Source organism: Sarcophilus harrisii, chromosome X (assembly GCF_902635505.1).
Source record: "Sarcophilus harrisii chromosome X, mSarHar1.11, whole genome shotgun sequence".
NCBI lineage: Eukaryota > Metazoa > Chordata > Mammalia > Dasyuromorphia > Dasyuridae > Sarcophilus > Sarcophilus harrisii.
Genome location: NC_045432.1, coordinates 26,748,956 through 26,770,357, shown reverse-complemented (window position 1 = coordinate 26,770,357; position 21,402 = coordinate 26,748,956). Strand labels below are relative to the sequence as shown.

At 37.0% G+C, this 21,402-nt stretch overlaps 1 long non-coding RNA gene across 1 annotated transcript in view; it reads right to left on the bottom strand.

The window, feature by feature from the left end:
- LOC116420220 overlaps positions 1-20,310 on the bottom strand; it is a 61,735-nt gene extending 41,425 nt beyond the window's left edge. Inside the window, exons 1-5 of the long non-coding RNA XR_004230506.1 lie at positions 20,129-20,310; positions 8,796-9,133; positions 5,231-5,312; positions 1,537-1,661; positions 670-769 (exon numbers count right to left, since the gene is read on the bottom strand). This is a non-coding gene — a long non-coding RNA (uncharacterized LOC116420220). The remainder of the gene's footprint in view (positions 1-669; positions 770-1,536; positions 1,662-5,230; positions 5,313-8,795; positions 9,134-20,128) is intronic.
- Positions 20,311-21,402: the final 1,092 nt, after the last annotated feature.

Below are 21,402 nucleotides of genomic sequence, written 5' to 3'. Positions count from 1 at the left end.
CAAAGAAAAATCAAAAGCCATCCTTTCCCTCAAGGAGCTTATATTTCTAAGACAGAATAGAAAATACTTAATAAAATCTTGGTGATTGGTTGGTTAAGTCAGTAGATCAAGGGTTCTAATCCCCAAGATTCACTGTGTGACCTTAGATAAATTCAGTATTCTATCCAGGCCTCTGCCTCCTCCTCTATAAAATGAAAGGCTTTGAGCCCAGAACCCAATGAAGAAGGACCAAATCACCTTTGATTAGACAAGGAAACCAATGGGAACAATGACCTGGATCAATTCTCCCAAGGCAAACATTTGCTTTCCCTCCTGCATCTTCCTTCCTCTTTCTCCCTAAGCATGAACTATTTATTTCTTCACTATTACTCTCCTCTTTTAGATCCCAAACTAGGCCCTAATTAACCAGGACCTCAATAGCCCATTTTCTAAGCATTAACAACAAAGCACATTCATTAGGCAGGATTAAATCAGGCCTTTGGGAAACAAATATTGTGACAGAAGTACTGGAATAGAGGATGAACCTTGTCAGCTCTGCCAAATTGGACTAGGAATAAAGACCATGGTGAATGGAAGGAGAAAGTGGAGCTTTCCAATGAAAGGCAATCTGGAGGAGCAGAAAGGAACTGGATTTAGAGTCAAGGCCTTGACTTGCTTCCCAGCACTTACTATGTGAGTGACCTGAGGCAAATCATGAAACCTCTCTTTGGGCCTCAGTTTCTTCCTCTGTAGAATAAGAAGGCTCAGTCAGAGCCAGTGATGTCTTGGGCTGCAAATAAGAGAGGTATTGTGTCAAGGACTAGGGAAGTTAGAGTCCCATCATACCTTGTCCTTGTCCTGCTTTATTATATACTACTGAGAGACCTACTACATTTTGTCCTGGATCAAATGAGATAATAAATGTAAAGTGCTTAGCACAGTATCCAGAACATAGTAAATAAATTATAGTTATTATTGTTGTTATTATTGTCAGACTTACATCTAGAATAATATGGCTATGAAAATTATTAATTTTTATATATTAATACACCATTCGTGGATCTCTGAATTGTTGTGACATTGTGGAAAATTATTTGAAATTGTGGCATAAAAATCACTAAGCTGCTCATACCACTACAATATATATGAAAAGGAAGATTGACACCAAGCCAAATGTCTCTCCTCCCATTTATATAATATTTTTATGAACATCATCTTTAGATGCATTGGGAGTACCTTCAACAAAGGTATTTGTAAGGAATAAGCAGACTTTTGAAACAAAGATTCCACGGTGACCAAATTGTTACCATCATACTATGGACTGAAACAGAAAGAGAATATAAGATCCCACTGCATTTATTGTTTGTGTAATATGAAAGAGCATTTGATTTGAGAGCAAAAAAGTGCCTGAAAGAATCTCCTTCAAACAAGTATTTATCAAAGGTAGGCAAGATTGTTTGAAAGGTATATCAACAAAGATCACCTTGTTCAACAACTCTCAGATGACAAATAACAGGGAAATAATAAAATAGATATATGCTTTCCAAAGGTACTCACCATTGCCAGGTGCCAGGATCCAGCACAGGTTCCAAGATGAAGAAAAATCTTCTACAATTGATGAGATCTTCTGCTCTTCTTCAAGAATGACATTTTGTCTGTTGCATCATAACTCTTCAGAAACTCTGGAAGAGATTTTCAAGTACCCAAAAGAATTTGACCTTACCATTCCCAAAGGAAAAACCAAGAGGATGAAGAATGTCCCTTATCAAGGCTATGCTGTGCAGTTGGATGGCCAACCTATAAAGATCATCCATCAGTGTGCGTGTATTTGTGTGTTTATGCAACATGTCCCAAAAGTGTAGTTTTAACCTTTAATAACTTCAGAAACATAATAGCTACTAAAAATGTGAAAGTTAATTAACATTTTAAAATATTGATGTTTTTATTAAAATTCAACATAATCCCATCTTGTGCTATATACCATTTTAGTCAAGTTTTGAACTTGCATCAACTGGTACTCAGTGACTGAAAGAATTACATTCATAATAGTAGGCATCTTAAGATCATCCAAAGAACAATATCCTGATACAGACACAACAGTTTTGATGTAATTCCATAGTAATAGTCAAATGATATACATCAAGTGGCTGAAGTGACCAAGCAAAAAGATCTTCCCTATCAAATGCAAGAAAATGTCAATCCAGAAATTGTTACACACACAAGGCATGCCCTGTTTTGATAAAATAAAGTTTTAAATGTATTATTCAAAACTCACAATACTAAAATAATATAAAAGAATTGTAAATAAATTATCAAATATTTTAAGTTCTTAAGAAATAAAATGGTACTAAAAGTTTAGGGATACCCTGTACATGTATATATGTATATGTGTGTATGTGTAGGTATATATGCATTCATTATACAGCATAATATAATAAATGAAAAGTGAATAGGACTAAGAATTGAATAGGAAGAGGCAAAGAGACTGAATCACACCAGAGAAACTTGAAAAGTTTTTAATGGTTCCCAACTCCTCTCTAAAATATTCATGTTTTTCATATCAACAGCCATGGAGTATTGCAATCACAGCATAATTAAAATCCCAAAGAGGATCCCTCCAAAACCTGGAGCCTTCTTACCTTACTCCCTTATGTGTACTCTGAGACTAATTACCAATATGGTAAGCCCCAAAGAGTAGGGGAATAATAGACTGCCTAAGAAGGGGTGAATTGAATCCAGTAAGGAATGGAACAAAATAGTGTCTCCATGCAAATAGGAACTACAAGTGGCCAGTATAATTACAGCCTGGGTACAATAGAAAAGCTATTGCCCCTTTCTCCACAAAAAATTAATTCCATAGAAATTTAGAGTTTCACATATAATTCTCTTCTTCTATTTTAATGTTATATGAGGAAATGGGTTTTTTTTGGCATTCATTAAATTCAGAATTTTTAAAAATATAAAAATAAATTATTCAAATTGTTAATAGTAACAACACTGATATTCCTTTAGTACTTTTCTGAACCACTTTCCCCACAACCCTAGGTTAAAAACCTAGGTAAAGCAAGTATTACTATGATATTTTACAAATGAGGAAATGAGGGTACGGGAAGTAGAAGTGCTGATAACAGCAAGTCTACTGACTCCACTCTTTACACCCTGATACATCAGACTTTAGAGGCAGTGCAGTACAGTGAGAATAATGCTGCATTTAAAACCAAAGTAGGCGGGTTGAAACACTGTCTCTGTCACTTCCTATGTGACAGTTTTTTTTAGTTGTTTTTATTATTGATATGCTCATTCGTACTGATAGTTTTCCCAATATTGAACCAACCCTGTATTCCTAATTTTCTCACTTTGGTCACACTGTGTGATCTTTGTGACATATTGCTGCAATCTCCTTGCTAGTATTTCATTTAAAATTTTAGCATCAATGTTTATGAAGAAAAATGGTCTATGGTTTTATTTATTGTTTCTTACTGGGCCACATTTACTGGAAGGTGGACAGGGAGCCAGAATGTAGTTTCCAATCCAGACATAGGACTTGCTTTGAAATAGGACGCAATCTTTATTTTCATGATGCTAAAGGTCAGGCCCGTGATGTTCTTCAGTATCCTGTGAGCAATGTCTGATTACTTGATAGTACCACAAGAAAATATGGCTTACCGATCTTACAGATGTCAACATCACTCTTCACGATTGAGTTGAAGGTAGTTTAATGGATACCACAAGACTCCATTTTTAAGAAAGATAGTTAAAAGAGAACCTCTGGTTACCCAAATCTTTTATTGTCACTGGTAATAATCTGAACATCAGGGAGCTCGTAGATCTTCTCCAGAGAAGAGCTAAATGCAACATTGACCATCTCCTGCTCAAAGTCTAGGCAAGCATGACACATCTTCTCCTTGATGTCACACACAATGTTCTCTGAGCTGCAAAATTGAAGCTATAACCATCCTCCTTCAGGATCTTCCTGAGATAGTTCATTAGGGCACAGTCAATAAGATAAAAACTGAGGATGGCATGGGGAAGGAAAGGCACCTTATAAATGGGCACATAGTGAGCTCATCACTATCATCATGGGAGTTCATCAAAATATCAGATTCCCACTGTCATACTGCCTAGGAGAGTTCTTTTTTCTCCCAAATTAAGAACCCTGAATTTTCCATATACTTTTTTCACTTTAAATTTATCTCTCATTTGGGTTTCCTTCCCGACTCCAAAGGAGAAGATTCACAAACAACTTTAACTCCTTTAAGTTATAGCCACAGTAGGAAAGCACCCATAATGGCCATCATGCTTTTGGTACTTCCAGAAAGCAACCTCTCTCCAGGGACACTATAAATAAGTGATGAATTGAGTTAAATTGGACCTGTCCACAGTATCCACAATCAATCTCTGTTATTAGACAAAGTTCTTCCTTCTGGGAAGAAGGAACATATATCCAAAGAGGTTTTCTATATTAGCAATTTCTTGAGAGACTTTATACCCGAGTCTCAGCAAGGAAATAAATCTTATTTTCTCTGTGTTTTAAGGAAGCTTAAGTTAGTCCAGTCCCCACTTTGTAAGTAAGTATATCATCACACTTGGAAGCATAGGAAGAGAGGTTTGGCCAATGATTCATTGAGAATAGGCTTAGTGTTTGAGACAGTTCCAAGCCTTTTCAAAGGATCTTCAACATGTTGGCAGAGCACCAACAGCCTAACTGATCTAAAGATGAGAATTAATCATGCCTATTTAAATATTTTACATCCAAAAGGATAGAACACCATGTGGGAAAGATAGTAAAGGGCTTCTTCAAGGACCAGTCTCAATCTGTTCAGCCATGATTTTCATTAGAACATATTCCTCCAAGCTTAGACAAGTGGCTTCAGATCCACTAAAGGGAATCATTGGCCTGGTATGGAGCTGGGACAAAGGCATGCCAGTGCCAACCATAGGTACATCTCCAATTAAATGGGATGCAGTTTCATTAGACAGGTTATTGGTGTCAGGCTGTATCATCTCATGAATACTAAAATGAAACTCATCTTCTCCTTCACCCCTTAAAAGAAAATTTGCTTCAGAAAGAGAGCAAAGTAGTTAGAAAAAGAGTCATCCTCAGTTTTCATCTTACTGGCTGTGACCTAATGAACTACCTCATGACAAAACACACATTTCAATTGATTTTAAATCAATTAAAAGTTGGAAGACCTGGCATTCAATTCTAGTTCTGACATTTCTCAGCCATGTGACCTAAGATATCACTTACCTTCTCTGCATTTCAGTTTCTTCATTTGTCGAATGAAGGTGTTGAATTAGATGATCTGGAAAGTCCTTTGCCACTTTAAATCCTATGATTAACAATATAAATTCTCAATTTCACGTATAATCCTCTTTTGCTGTTGTACTGTGTATGTGAAAAGGCTTATTTGATGTTAGTAAGCTTTAGAATCTCAAAATATTAAAATTCTAAATAAATATATAATCCTATGATTAACTTCCTCATCTGTTCTCATAGCACTTTTTAATTCTCTTAGATGCTTATTCTTATATTTTTTGTCTGTGTACATCTCTGATCTTGCACTGAAGTGCTGCTGTATGTGGTAAATTTATGGAAGGTTACAGAAAAAAGGTTGGGAAAGCATGAATCATAAATGAGCCATTATTATTCTTGGAAGTGACTCATCAATCAATAAGATCCCAGATCTGTCATTGTAGCAGCAGACTAACTGTAACCATTCCAATTAGACTTGAAGTATCTTAGGGAGAAACCGTGTCTTACTCATCTTTGTACCTTCCTCCTAATTCAGCAGAGGCTTCACACATAAAAGTCACTTAAATGTTTGGTGAATGAATGAAGATGCCAACCCCCTTCTTTTTCAAACACAGTCCAACATCATTAATTCAGACTAAAAAGGGGAATAGAGTGTGTATTATAGGACACATTTTAAGCAATCCTATTTTCTTACTTTAAAATAAAAATAGTCATTGAAGTCAGTCTACCAAAGGAAAGGTCCTTAAGATGCCTACTCTAATGATAAGAAATTAATTGCCATTGGCATGGGGAATTCATAAAGGCAGTCCATGGCCTGCTGAGTTCAGGGGAAAATTTCATAGGTCCAAATTGGCAGAATATGGAAACCTATTAGCTATGAGTAAAGGGAGAGGAAACAACCTAGGATGGCTCCAAAGGTACAAATTTAGGGTAGATGGGAGAATGGAGGGAAAGTGGAAGGAGCGTTACACTTGTAGCTTAAGAGGCCCGGGTCTGAATCCCTTTGTCCTTGCTAGCCATGTGACCAGGAACAAAGCACTCTGAGCCTCCAGGTCAGGGGTCCTCAAATCAGGCAGCGGGCCAGATGCAACAGCTGAGGACGTTTATCCCCCTCACCCAGGGCAATGAAGTTTCTTTATTTAAAGGCCCACAAAACAAAGTTTTGTTTTTACTATAGTCCGGCCCTCCAACACTCTGAGGGACAGTGAACTGGCCCCCTATTTAAAGTTTGAGGACCTCTGCTCCAGGTATTCAAATGTAAAATGTTTTTACAAACTTTAGAATGTTGTATAAATCTAAGTAATTCTTGCCCATCAGTCAACAAGTATTGATCACTATGTGCCAAGCACAGTGCTGGGTGTGAAATTGAAGAGCATGAGCATTATTATCCCTATTTTATAGAGAAGGAAATCAAAGCCCAGGAAGGTAATGTGACTTGCCCCAAGTGCCAAAGTTAGTAAGAAGCAGAATTGGAACCCAGTTTCTCAGACTCTGATGCCTTCTTGGAGAAACTTAGTGCCTTAGTTAAGCAAGTAGAGATAGAAGCCTTCCTTTTAAATAAATTCTGTTCCCTCAGAAAGAGGTACCTGGTTTCTTTTCTTTCTTTTTTTTGGCAAGGCAACTGAAGTTAAGCGACTTGCCTGCGATCACACAGCTAGTAAGTATTAAGTATCTGAGGCTAGATTTGAACTCAGGTCCTCCTTACTTCATGGCTTTCAACAGCCTTTGTTTAAACCATGTACTAATGTATGCAAATTCATATAAGAATTATTCCAGGCTAGATGATTCATAAATTATGGTTGAAACTATGATAGTTGGCTGCCTCAAGTTTTTTATTGTCATTATGGAGGCAACTGGAGTTAAGTGACTTGCCTAGGTCACAGAGCTATTAAGTGTAAAGTATCTGAGCATTTGAACTCAGGTCCTCCTGATTTCAGGATCAGGGTTCTATCCATTGTGACATCTAACTGCCCCTGAGGCAGAGGTTTCTATGAGAACAGCACAATCTTTCTGAACACAGTACCTAGGATATGAAATAGGAGAAATGACCCAAAGAGGATCATGTGCTAGTCTTGCCAAACTGTGAACAAGAAGGCAAGGCTGAATGGCCTGGCAGCTGTAGCCAGAGACTTGAAATAGCCAGCACCCAAACAGGTCTCTTTGGAGACAGTTGGGCCAAGCAACAGTCTAAACACGCCAACTCCAATAGAGGAGAAGCAGATCTGGGGCAGGGAAAAGAAGGAGGGGACTATGGGGGAGTGGATACAAGCGAACAGAAAAATGTGCTACAAGAATACATCTGTCCAAAGCTTGTCCATCTCACCATTGGCTTCTATGTTCCTGTTTTCTTTGTGAGATGCTTCTCCCACCAATCATAGACTCTCAGAGCAAGGAAGGACTTTGGTAGCCATCTAGTCCTACCCATACATGAATACAACCATACCCATACCATGCCAAGCAAGTGGTCAGCCACTTTTGGGGTGAAAATTTACAATGAGGGAGAACCCACTATCTCCCAAAGCAGCCTTGTGCTTAGAGTATTACTTTCAATATCATAGACTAGACACGTTGAGGACCTTACACACACTCTTGAGATTGCAGAATATTATTATTATTATCATCATCATCATCATCATCATCATCATCATCATCATCATCATCATCATCATATGCTGGCATTAAAGACTGAGAGGCAGGTAACCTTTGGTTCCAACAAACAAATGAAGGAAATGACAAAAGATATGTAATGTGTAAAACATTAAATTTCTAAAGGTACTAGAAATAGGGTCAGAAAATAATTCATACCAGCATATTTTCATATTGCCTCCTTCAATCCAAGATCATTTTCTCTGCTTTTTATTTATCCATTTTAGTTACATGGTCAAAAAGGTGGGATAACTATTCTGTTAAGAGAAATCCCTAAAAAGGGATAAATGTGGGCAGCTTGATTAAGCTAGTGATAAATATTAACAAGAACTATGCATGAAATCAATAGTTTCATCAGCCTTTGTTTAAACCATGTACTGATGTATGCAAATTCATATAATAAGAATTATTCCAGGCTAGATGATTCATAAATTATAGTTGAAAACGACTTTGAAAGACTTCAGAATTCTCATCAATAATCAATGCAATGCCATTTCTACTGGCAAATGAGAGTGATTTCAATCTACCTCCTGCCAGAGTGGTGAAGGACTCAAGATGCAGAAGCTGACCTACATTTTTAAATATGGTCAACACAGGCAACTGTTTTGTTGGACCATGCATATTTGCCATAAAGGCTTATGGGGGTAGGCATTGGAGAGGTGAAAGGGAGAGAAAATATCTGTTAATTGAAAAAAATTTAATTTTAAGAAATAAATGAAATTAATGTTTTTTAATAAATTAATGAAATAATTACCTCACCATCAACACAATTCCATTTTCTTGTTTTTCCTGACTGCCAGACAAATAAATCTGAATCTGCAGCTATATAAAAACAATGATCCTATTTAGCTAAGTGAAAGGTGGAGATAAGTACTGATAATCAGTGGAATTCCAAAGTTGAGTTTATACATACCCATTATTTCAACCATTTTGATGAACTTGCATTTCAACCAACCATTCAGTCCTTTCATAAAAGAAATTAGTTTGCTTTGTCTTCACTGAATTGTCCAAATGATCTGAGAGATTTAACACTGGTGTGTATCATGAAGACATGGCCATAGAATAAAATGGACTGACTTTGGCGGAGTTTTTGAAGAACAATTTTGAAGGCCAATCCCCATTTGGGAAGAGGAAAAGCTATAGGAGCTTGTATAAGTTGTAGTTGCTTCCTCTAAAGCGGCTTCTTCCAAATTAAAAATTAGAATTATTCACTGAAGCAACTAGAAACCAATTTGTTCCAATGTCACACACCTGCACAAAAAAAAAAAAAAAAAAGGCTGGTAGTCTCCCAATCTGTTATGAAAATAAAGCCAAAACCACAAAACTACCGGAAATTATTTCAATTCAATGGAAAAAAATCTCAACAGAATACCAATTATGAACCCCAGCAATATGCAAAATTGGAGGAGGGGTAGAGCAGTGAGTGGGTAGAGGGAGGGTTAGAGAAAGATATAAAAATAAAAAAAAACACATTCTATGGCATTAAGGATTTTGTGATTGAAGAAATGAGACTTAACTTGGACTAATTGACAGGTGATGACAAAAAGAAGGCAGAATTATTCAGCTCTAATTTCACAGAGCAGAGGTGATCAGAACTCTGTTTTTTTTTCTTTTCTTGATACATTTTCTTCCCTTTCTTCCAAAAAGAATTATCTCTAGATTGTAAAGGACAAATTAAAAATGACTAATAGAGAAATGAAATCGGTAGATGCCAAAAGGACATCTACTCACCATCTACATCCTGAACCACAGTGTTATTTATTCAGTGGGTTCAAGAAGAGATCTTACATACAAGATAGGTAATTTATAGCCATAGTTATAGAAAAGGTAATGTCATACTTCTTAGAAACTGATCTACAAAAAATGTACATCTGATTGAGAAAGGGCAGGTGGGAAGGTACAGAGAAGAAATTCAGAAAAATTTCATACTATACAACCACTAGGAAATTTGTTCTTGCATTTTAATCAAAAGATTGTGGTGGGGAAAGGAGGGGAAAAGTTGGAACAGAAGGTTTTGCAAGGGCCAGTGTTGAAAAATTACCCATGCATATGTTTTGTAAATAAAAAGCTATAATAATTAAAATATATATATATATTTAGAAAAAAATAAGTTTGTGGCAATGACCTTCTCTATCAGCCTTCTTAGCTTTCAGGGACTGGGAAAGAAAGTTATTTCTGACTACTTACATAGGACAAAAATTAATGAAAATCACAGCTAGTGCTCAGAAGCTACTATACATCCATTTCCAAATGAATACTACCAGATGCATAATAGAAGAGACATGTCTGCAGGAACTCTGGTCTGCCATGCCTACATTTTCCTCAGTATTGAGATTGTCACATGATATACTCAATCGTGAACCCTGGGGTGCAGGAAGTTAGTGAAGTAACAGGAAATGATGTGACCCACAGGAAGCAGACAACATTGGTGACCATTGGTCAAGGATAGTTAAGTCCTTTTGGTCTATCCAATGAAAAAGCTTGGTCTTTTCCTATTTAAAAGGCTATTTTGCTTCCAGCTGGCCAGGTTCAGGAGCACATGGCAGGAGTTGAGATGGCTCTCAGATGTATCTGGGCCTCTCCCTGAAGAGATTAAATAAATGCTTTCTCTTTGGCCAGATTATGTTTCTGATTAGATAATTTGGGAAAAGGGGTCTAGCACCCGTCCCACACAGCACCAATGTCTAGGAAAAACCAACAAGGAATTGAAAACTGTAATGATGGAAAGTAGGAGAGTATGACCTTGGAAGATGGGAATAAGTGACCTTGGGGTGAGAAAGGCAAAAGGTCACTTTTATAGGCCAACTGGTGTCCAAGGGTTTTTATATAGAGGAAGGTCATATTGTAAACATTTCCATTTGGGGAATCACTGAACAAATAGTAGTGTGACTGGGAAGACCTTTATGAAATGAGGCAGAGCAAAGCAAGCAGAACCAAGGGAACAAGTATACAAGGATAACAATAAAGAAAAAAATAACTTTGGAAGACATTGGTACTCTGATCAACACAATGATAATTTATGTGTCCAAAATGAAATGTGTCACTCTCCTGCTAGAGAGACTTGGTGAACACAGTGCAGAAAGTGACACACATTTTAAATATAGCTTAGAGGGAATTTGTTTTGCAGGACTATATATATATCTGTGTAGTTAATTTTTTATATCTTCATTACAGGAGGATTCTGGAAAGATGGTGAAGTAGGTTGGTAAATTTCAGCTCTCCAGATTTCCCCCACAAATAGAACAAATTTGTACTTCAGAGAAAATATAAGAATAATTGGGCTGCCTGAACGTTGTGATAAAAAAAAAAAGAACCTTAACACAATAATGTAAGAAATAACACAAGAAAATTGGAGGAGGGGAAGGCAGGAATAAGAAAAATACACTGATCACCATCTCAGAGATCCTTTGTGAAAATAGGGATATTATTGACAAATTTCAAAACCCCCAGATCAAAGAGAAAATTTTGCAAGAAACAAGAGAAAAAACAATTCAAATATACTAGAGCCACAATTAGAATTGTACTGGATTTATCAGCAACCACAATAAAAGACCACAGGTCCCAGAATCATACCAACAATCCAAAGAACCAGGCCTGCAGCCAAAAATATCATATCCAGCAAAATTATCTATAATATTGAATGAGAAAAAAGTGGACATTCAACAAACTTGGAGATTTTCAGGACTTTCCATCAACCAAACCAGAACTAAATAGAAAATTTAACATATAAGATCCAATATCAAAGATTAGTTTCAAGGAACATAACATGCACAAATTGTTTGTATTTTTTACATGGAAATTTATACCATATGTTTAAGATTAACACCAGCAATTAGCACAAAAGAAAGATTGGGGCAGAGTAAAAGTAAAAATAGTAATCTTGTTATACAAATGAGGTGCAGAGGCAGACACAGAGGCATTAGAGGGGGGAGAAGGGCTCATGGTTCTGAAAACCTAATCACAACAAAAATGGATTAAATAGGCAACAATACATATATATGTATGTTCATATATATGTATATATGAAGATAAAAGGGGGGAAAAAAGAATAAAGTAAAAAAAGGTGTGCAGCAGAGAACAAAAAACAATTTTCAAGGAAGTGAGGAAAAGATGGATCCTCATGAATATCATTTCTTCTACTAATATTTATATTTTCTTGAACTGATAATTTGTTGTTTTATATATATATTTGAATCCTCCCTGATGTTCTGTTGGGTACATGAAAATATTTTCTTTTGTTGGGTTTATTTTGTTTTATATTCTTTTTCTGTTTTTCTTTTTTCTTATTAAAAAAATACAAAATAAAAAAGAAGAGAAAAAATAACAATAAAATAAAGTACTTATTACTTGAAAAATAAAAATAAGCAACTTAAAACAAAAGGAGAAATTGTAGTATACCAATGTAATACTATTTGCTATGCGAAATGATTATGGGAATGAGTTTAGAAAATCCTAAGAAGCCCTATCTGAACTGATACAGACTGATGTGAACAGAACCAGGAAAACAATGTAAACAATTACAACCACATCGAAAAGACAATCAATTTTGGAAAAATTTTAAAGCTCATTTGTTTTGCTTGACTATACATATTTATTACAAGGGTTTTTTTTCTTTTTTATACAGGAAAGGGGAGGTGGGAGGAGACAAAAAGAAATACTTGTTAATTGAAATAAATTAATTTATGTAACATGCTGCAGTCTGCACCACTCAAGTGTTTTTATTAGGAGTGGATGCCTGTGGGGATGGGTCTAATTGATTTTCCATCCCTGAGGAGACATGGTCCCCAGCATACACTACAGCTCTAGTCTCCCCCTTCCACTCCAGATGCATCTAAGTGGTACAATGGGTAAGAGTGACAGACCTGAAATTAGGAAGACCCAAGTTTAAATTTGACCATAGATAATACATTCTAGTTGTCTGATCCTAAACAAGTTACCTCTCTTAGCCTCAATTTCCTCATCTGTAAAAAAGAGGTAATAAATAGTAGCTATCTCACAGGAGTTGTGAGAATCAGATGAGGTAATACACTTAACAAAATCACAATCACTTAGCAAACCTTAAGTTTTTGATATAATGCTAATTAGTATTCTTATATCCCTAATTCATTAGTCCAATGTGAAAGAGTGGGCACTTTTCTGGCAGAATCTTAAAATTTTTGAGCTCGAAGGAGCTTCAGTGACCATGTAGGCCAATCCATGATATTTCCAAAGAAATTTCTAGGATAACTTCTGCTTGAGAAGCCCCAAGGAGAAAGGACCTCAGCATCTCCCAAGGTAGCCCATTGCACTTTGGGGTAGTTCTGCTGGTTCCCAAATTCTTCCTGACATCAAACTTGAATTGGTCCCATTGGATCCATTAATTTCTTTCCTTGTCTGAATTGTGAAGCATCCCCTTTGAGCTACTAATGTCAGCTGCACATTCAGTCAAGTATTGGGGTAAAAATAAACACCCCCTGATGAAATTTCAATCTGGTGAAACTCTATTGCTGATCTCACACTTATCCAGCTATGACCTAGCTATTAATGTATAGAAGAACATCTCAATTCTGCATTTCTCTTGAGCCTCAAGGGCAAGAAAATTAAATCCACTATCCTTCTGGAACTAAGTCCTTTAATCCATCCTTCCTTGACTTCAGACATGACTCCATCTGAGATTTTCTAGCCTGGGAAGCAACTTTCCTATTATAAAGTTTACCAGAAAAGGGGAGTCTTCCCCTCCACCCCCACGACTATTCTTGACTCAGGTCAAGAATAACAAGGAAATTAATTTTTAAAGGGGGGAGGGGCAGGATCTCAAACTATGCTAAAAAGTGATAATTGTCAAAATAATCTGTTACTGGGTAAGAAATAGAGAGATTAAGCACACAATACCCAGAAGCAAGTAAGTACACTAACCTAGTGTTTGATAAATCCAAAAATCTCAGCTATAGAGGCAACAAAAACCAACAAAAACAGTTGCAAAAAAAATGGAATGAAGTTTAGCAGAAACTAGGTACAGACCAACATCTCACACAGTACACCATGACAAAATCCGGACATATATAAATTAGACATAAAATGTAACATAAATAAATGAGGGGAGCATGGAAGACATTATCTGTCAGTTCTTTGGATAAGGAAAAAGTATGACCAAACAAGATATTGAGAGGTTTATGGAAGATAAAATGGACAATTTTGATTATATTCAATTTTCACAAATAAAAACAATACAACTAAAATCAGAAAAAAAGCAGAAAATTTTGAGGGACAGTTATAGCAAGTTTCTCTCATAAGAGTCTCATTCTTAAAATATATAAGGAGCTGAATCAAATTTATAGATATAAAAGCCACTCTCCAAGTGATAAATGGTCAAAGGATATAATAGGCAATTTTTAAAGGAAAAAACCCAAGCCATTAACAATGTTCTAAATCACCAATAAACAGAGAAGTGCCCCACACCCATCAGATTGGCTAAGATAAAAAAGAAAAATGACAAATGCTAAAAGGAATATGGTTTAAAAAACGGGCCTTTTAATGCCCTACTGTTGGGGCTATGAACTGATCCAACTATTCTGGAAATCAATTTAGAAATATGCCCAGAAAGTTTTAAACTGTGCTACTGGGCACATACCTCAAAAGGATCAAAAAAAAAAAAAAGACTCACATGTACAAAACAAAAGTTTATATTTCTCTGTACAAAAAAGTTATATTTTCTCTGTACAAAAAAAATAGTTTATATTATCTCTTTTTCTAGTAGCAGAGAATCAGAAACTGAGGGGGTATCTGTCAGTTGGAGAATGGTTAAGCAAATTATGACATATAAAGGTGATGCCAACATATATAATTCTCCTCCCCCTCCTTTTTCTCTAACCAAATAAAAACAAAAGATGAAAAGAAACTAATTAGCATAACTCCAAGGAGAAAACAAGAGAGGTTCCGAGGCAAAGGAAAGAAAGCCAGTGGGAACATAACCACCTTTAAAAAAATTAAGGTAAAATAATTTTTGGAACATGGTACTGTGTTCATAGCAGGAGGGGAGGAAGATCATAACTTCAAAAACTCAATATTGAAAATAAATCGATAAAAATATAAACTTAACTCATAACTTTAAATGTGAACGCATTAAACAATTCAATACAGTGAAAAAGAATTTGGATAAGAAAACAAAAACCTATTATCTGTTACTTACAAGAAACACCATTAAAAAAAAAGAGAGAGACACAATAAACCTGGGAGGAATAGAAAAACATTTGCTATGCATCAAGTAAATTCAAATTTTTAGTTGCAATCATGCTATCCGCAAAGCAAAAATAAATATTTTTAAAATATTAAGGGGAATGGTGAATAGAACTATATTTAACAAAGAAACTACTATCAATATCAATAACAAATTTACATGCTCCATATGCCATAGCATACAATTTCCTAAAGAAAACCTCTGAGTTTCAAGAACAAATAGATATTCACAGTGATAGGAAACTTCTGTATCACTCCCTCAGTTTTGGTTAAGTCTAACAGAGAGAAATAAAAGAGAAAATGTGGAATTGAACAAATTGCTGGAGAAACTAGAGCTAAAAGACTTGTACCATCTTCTAAATAAAACTGCAAAAGGATATATGTATTCCTCAATACCACAAGAAACTTTTACAAAAACTGCATCATGACAGACACAAAAAGGCAGAAATTGTAAATAAATCCTTTTTAAACCATAAAGCAAAAAAGATAGTCATTTGCTAATGACGAAATCCTATACAATGATTGGTTCAAAGAATAATAAAAACAATACAACTTATGTGAAAGAAAATTATACTAATGAAACAATACACCAAAATTTCTAGAGTGCAGTCCTTGGGAAAAAATCTTTTCCCCATAGATAGATAGATATACATATATATATATATATATATATATATATATATATACAAAATTGATAAAAAGAAGATAAATTAACTAAATATGCATTTTAAAATATTTTATTTTTAAAAAGAAAATCAACAAAAAACAAACCCAATATAAACACAAAAAAGATATTAAAAAATTAGAGAATAAATAAATCAATTGAAAATAAAAAAATACATAGAAATGATAAATACAACTGAAATCTGGTTCTTTGAAAAGACCAATAAAATGGATAAATCTTTAATCTTTTTTAAAGGAAGATAGCCGAAAATCAAGTCAATATAATAACAAATTTATGAGTAAAGTGAAATCTCAACAAAACCCAAAAGAAATAAATTGAATAATCAGAATATGTTATACCCAATTATATGCTAACAAAACTAAGAATAAAAAAAATAAAGGAATATCTCCAAAAATATTAAAATTTTAAATTATCAGAAAACCAGATAGATTTTAAATAATCCAATCTCAGAAAGGGAAATCCCATTCCAAATAAATAACAAAATTCATTAAGTATCTGGGGATCAGCCTCACAAAGCACACAAAAACTTGTATAGACGCAATTACAAAGTTCTCCCAAAAAAACCCAACAACAACCATCTAAATACCTAGAGGAAAATTCAGTGCTCATATCTTTTAAGTGCTCAGTTCTGATCATTAATGCACAATATAAATGTAAGTTTTTATTATTCCCTTCTGCAGGCCTCAGTTTCCCTTTATGTAAAGTGAGAGGGTAGAATTCAATGATATCTAAGGGTCCTCCTAGTTCTTGGAAGATATTATTCCATCACATCCATTTAGTAGCAGTGGGGGCCTGGGCAAGCCACAGGATCATAGATCACTGGCTACCCACCATATCTAAAATGGCCCTTTTCATTACCACCTGTTATGATAATGGCTTCCTGCTTTCCTTCGAAGGCCAGCTGAAAACTCACTTCTGGCAGGAGGCCTTGGGTTCCCCCTACATCCTAATATATTCTTCTCTAAAGTTACTTTCTATACCTGTTATGTCCCTCCCTTCAGAATATAAGGTCCCAGCAGCTTTTACTTCACATCCCCAGAATAGGACTTGGCACTAGGGGATGGAGAATGGACCTGTGATTTCATTAGCATAGAGAACCTACAGATAAGGAAAGCCCCTTTTCCAGTTCATAAAACTTATAAAATTTCCACTCATAAAACTTAAAAGCTACCTAGAATACAAAGAAGTTAATTGGTTGGTCCAGAGAAGGAACACAGGGCTTCCTGGCTCTGAAGCCAGCTCTCAATCTACTCATCTCCCAAGCTGAGCTCCTAGGGAGGTAGGGTGTGACAAGAAAATCAGGCAGAGCTTTAGATTAGGTATAACAGAAAAAAAAAATTGACCAGGACGATTTTGTGTGACCAGTGACCAGTCTCAGGACACTGGTCAACTCCCACTTGGGGTGATTTTTTATTTCCTCAGGGCCCCAAATTCCCTCAGCAGGTTCCACTCTTTTTTTTAAACTCTGGTTGATAAGGAACTTACCAAAAGCTGTTCCATTTTTTTTTAAGATTGAAACAACCTTTTCATATCCAGCTCAAATATGACTGACTACATGTTAAATTCCAGTTACATGTTAGGCAGTAATTATTTTTGGAATATAGCTACTTAAATAGAAATTGTAATAAGTCTCACTTATAAGTAAAGAATGAAAGTTTTCCAAAAAAGTTGGAGCTACTGAGCTGGCCAAGAGCTGAGTTAAAATTCCAGGTCTAGCTCAAATCACTCAAATCTCAGATTCCTCAGAGGGAAACTAGGGGGAAAAAAGGACATTAATTTTGTCCTTTTTGTCCAAAACATTAATTTTGAGAGATAAGGGACCCAATATGTATTTTAACTTCCTTATGTTAGAAGTGACCAAAGTGAAGCTCAGGAAAAAGAAAAGATTGAACATAATAGGATCCTGATCTAGACCTGGGAGGAACCACAGAGACTAGATTTTACTGAGAAAGAAACTGAGGTGGGAGTGGGGAGGGTAGTATACCTTTGCATAATAGCAAACTAGAACTGGTACCATAAGGAACCCCAGAGAGGATCTTCTCCAACCCATTCATTTTAGAGGCTAAGAGAATGAGGCCCAGAGGAGAAAATGGGTAAGCTTAATCAGAACCTTGATCTAGAGAATTATGGGAACACAAAGGCCCTTCTGCTTTATGTAGAAGAAAAGTTAGATTGGAGGAGGGAGCAAGGAGAATGAAAAAAGGACAACATAATAGGATCCTGGATCTGAAGAAAAACTTCAGAAGCCATAAAGTACAATCCCCTCATTTTACTAAGGGAAAAACTGGGGCAAAAGGAGGGGAAGGAACTTCACATTATAGGAACCTAGCCTTTAAGGGGAAGGGAACAAGCTAAGCAATCTGGTCAAACCCTTTCATTTTACAGGTGAGTACAGTGAGACCTAGGGAGAAGATATGATCCAGCATAATCAAAACCATGCTTTAGACCTTAAAGTCTTCTTCTCTTCATTTTAGGCACTAGAAAATGAGTCAAGGCAGAGAAATAAATATACTTAAATAAGAAAATAAATGTAGAGATAGAAAGGGATTGAAGAAGCCATTTTGGGCAAACGTTCAATATTACAGGTGGGGAAAGTGAGACCTAGAAGCAAAAATTATTAAGCATAATAAAATCTTAGCTCTAGAGCTAGGAGAAATCTCGGAGACCAACTAGTCAACCTCTTCGTTTTCAGAAATTGAGGTCTGAGGAAAGGCAATAAATATACCTAATCCAGGAAGCCGGATTAAAAGCCCTGGAAGCCATTTTGTACCCTTTCGCGCTCCATGTGAGTAAACTGAGGTCCGGGAAAGAACAATGAGCGCGCCTAAACAAAGTACCCGGATGTCAAGCTCCAAGAGACCCTGGAGGCCATTTTGTTCAATCCTTCGTTTTTTAAACTGCGTCACTCAGGCCTAGGAAGGATCAATGAATATGCCAAATCCAGGAACCTGGATCTGGAGCTGGAAGGGGCCTTGGAGGCCATTTTGTTCAAGCCCTTCATTTTATGATGAGCAAAGATAAATATCAGGAAGGGAAGGGACTCTATAGAATAGGTTCCCAGATTCGGAGTTAAAACCCTGATAAGACATATCTCGCCCATCCCCCTCCTTTTACAGGTGAGGAGACTCGGCAAAAGATCTGAGCATAATCAAATTATACATCTCCACCTAGAAAAGGTCTCAGAAGCTACCTTGCTCAAGCCCTTCATTTTACAGGGGACCAAAGGGAGACAGTGAAAGGAAAGAGGGCTAAGCATCTTGGTAGCCTTTATGTATAGCTGAAAGGGACCTTCGAGTCTTTTTTGATCCAATGCTATCGTTTTTCTTTTTTTTAATAGTATCTTAATTTTCCAAATGCATGTAAAAATAGCTTTCGACAATTTATTTTTGTAAAACTTCGAGTCCCAAATTTTTCTCCCTCCTTTCTTTATCCCCTCCAAGACAACAATCAATCTGATAAAGCTAACATATGCAACAATCATTTTTCAGATAAGGAAACTGAGGCCATCTAAAAGAAGATAATAAAAACCTTATTAGAGCTAGAAGACGCCGAATAGATTTACCTATTTCAGTTCTCTCATTTTCCAAATAAGGAATTAAGGTCCAAGGAAGAAAAATAACAATAACAGGAGGCTAACACGCCTGAAGGGCCTTCAGAGGCCATTTAGCCCACCACCTTTCTTTTGCAAATGAAAAACCTGAGCCCCCAAAAGAAGGAAATGACTTAACCATAATAAGGACTCGAATCCAGAACGAAAAGAGACCTTTCTTCGGGGAACCTAAATCAACCCTCTTATTTTCTAGCTAAGAAAACTGAGGGAAATTACATGGATAAGGACAACAGGAGCCAGAAATTATAGTTTAAAAAAAAAAAACCAAACCTCTTATTTTACAGATGAGGAAACTGAGGTGCCCGTGGTTTAGTTCCTTAAGATAATAGTAGCCTAGGGTTACAACTTGAAAATGACCCCACAAGCCATTTAATCTCCTTATATTGCAACTGAGGAGGAAAAAGGACCCAGGGAGGTAAAGCAATTTGGAATCATAAATTTGCACATGGAGAAAAGGAAGAGCCGCCAGGGGCCACGCAGGGAGCTGCCGCGACTTACTATCCAGCCCCTCCTTTCGGGAGACCACTTGTTGGGTTTACTACACTTGTGGTTCATTGCAACGGCTCGTGGCACCTTCCAACTCTCGGCTGGAATGAAATTACTGGTGCCTCCTCACACTGGGGTAATTAAGGGGGGGGGGCGTCTTTTTTTTTTAAATAAAATCATCATTTTTACAAATCTGAAAAATGGGGGGAAGACGTAGCTTTAGGAGATTTGGGCAAATGCTGGACCTTACCTTTATACGGCCTTCCTGGAGTTCGCCACCAACGACCGCAGCCCCTTCGGAAGCCTGACAAGAGCATTAAATGCGGACCGTTTCTACTGAAGCGCGCCGGGGATGAGAACGCCGAAGCTCGGCTTCCCCGGCGTAGACTACACCTCCTCTGCTGAGAGAATTCGACAAAAAGGGCGGGGGAGGGGAAGGGGAAGCAGCCTCTCTGGCCAGGAGCACTGAGCCGGGTCAATACTGCCATCTAGAGGCCGCTTGCTAGATAGCAGCCTGGCAGCCGGAGGAGGAGGGGGCGCTGTGCATAAATTGCCCGCGGGAAAGCGCTCCCGGAACCCCTGGCGGGAGCCTTGGCACCCGCCCTCCCGACAGGAGGCAGAAGGGGGAGGCTTTCATTTGGGAGCTCACTGAGCCACAGGAATGCCTCAGATCCCTTTCCAGGTAGAGCAGGAGTCTAGGAATTATGCAGCGCTGCCAGAGGCGGAGGGCCAAGCGGCCGGCCCTTCCCTGGCAGAACTGATGAATCATCCCTCGAATTTTCTCCTGCGTCATTTTCTCCTCCCGAAATGGCTTCCTCTCTTTCTAGTGCCAGCTCGTCCCCCCCCCCCCCCCCCCCCCCAGGCAGCTTTCAACAGCTTTCTCCGTGCACCTTGCACTGGCAATGTGTCGTTCTAAAACGAGGGCTTAGAAAAAGCCAAAAGACCGATGCCCTCCTTTTCCAAAGGAGGAAACTGAGGTCCAGGGCGTGAAATCCCACATAGGGTCCTAGACCTAGAGCTGGAAGGGCTCCTAGGAGCCATCGAAGCCCAGTCCCCTCCATTTTACCAAGAAGAAAAATTATGTCCCAAGTATGTTTACTTGCCCAAGGTCATACATACCTATACATATATACACATATACATATACATATATATATATATATATATATACCTTCTGATATAACACCTTCTGATACCATAAACAAATTAGGTGAGCAAGGAATAAGCTTATCTGCCAGGTCGACAGAGAAGGGTGGAATTTATGACTAAACAAGAGATAGAGAACATTATAAAATGCTAAAGAGATAATTCTGATCACAATTTAATTTAATGAATCACAATTAATTTCAAATTTAAAAGTTTCCCACAAACAAAACCAAGGCAAACAAGATTAAGAGGAAAGCAGGAAGCTGAGAATTCTTACAGCAAGTGTTTCTGATAAAAGGCCTCATTTCTCAACTATATAGAGAACTGGGTCAAATTTATAAGAATATAAATCATTCCCCAAGTGATAAATAGCCCAAG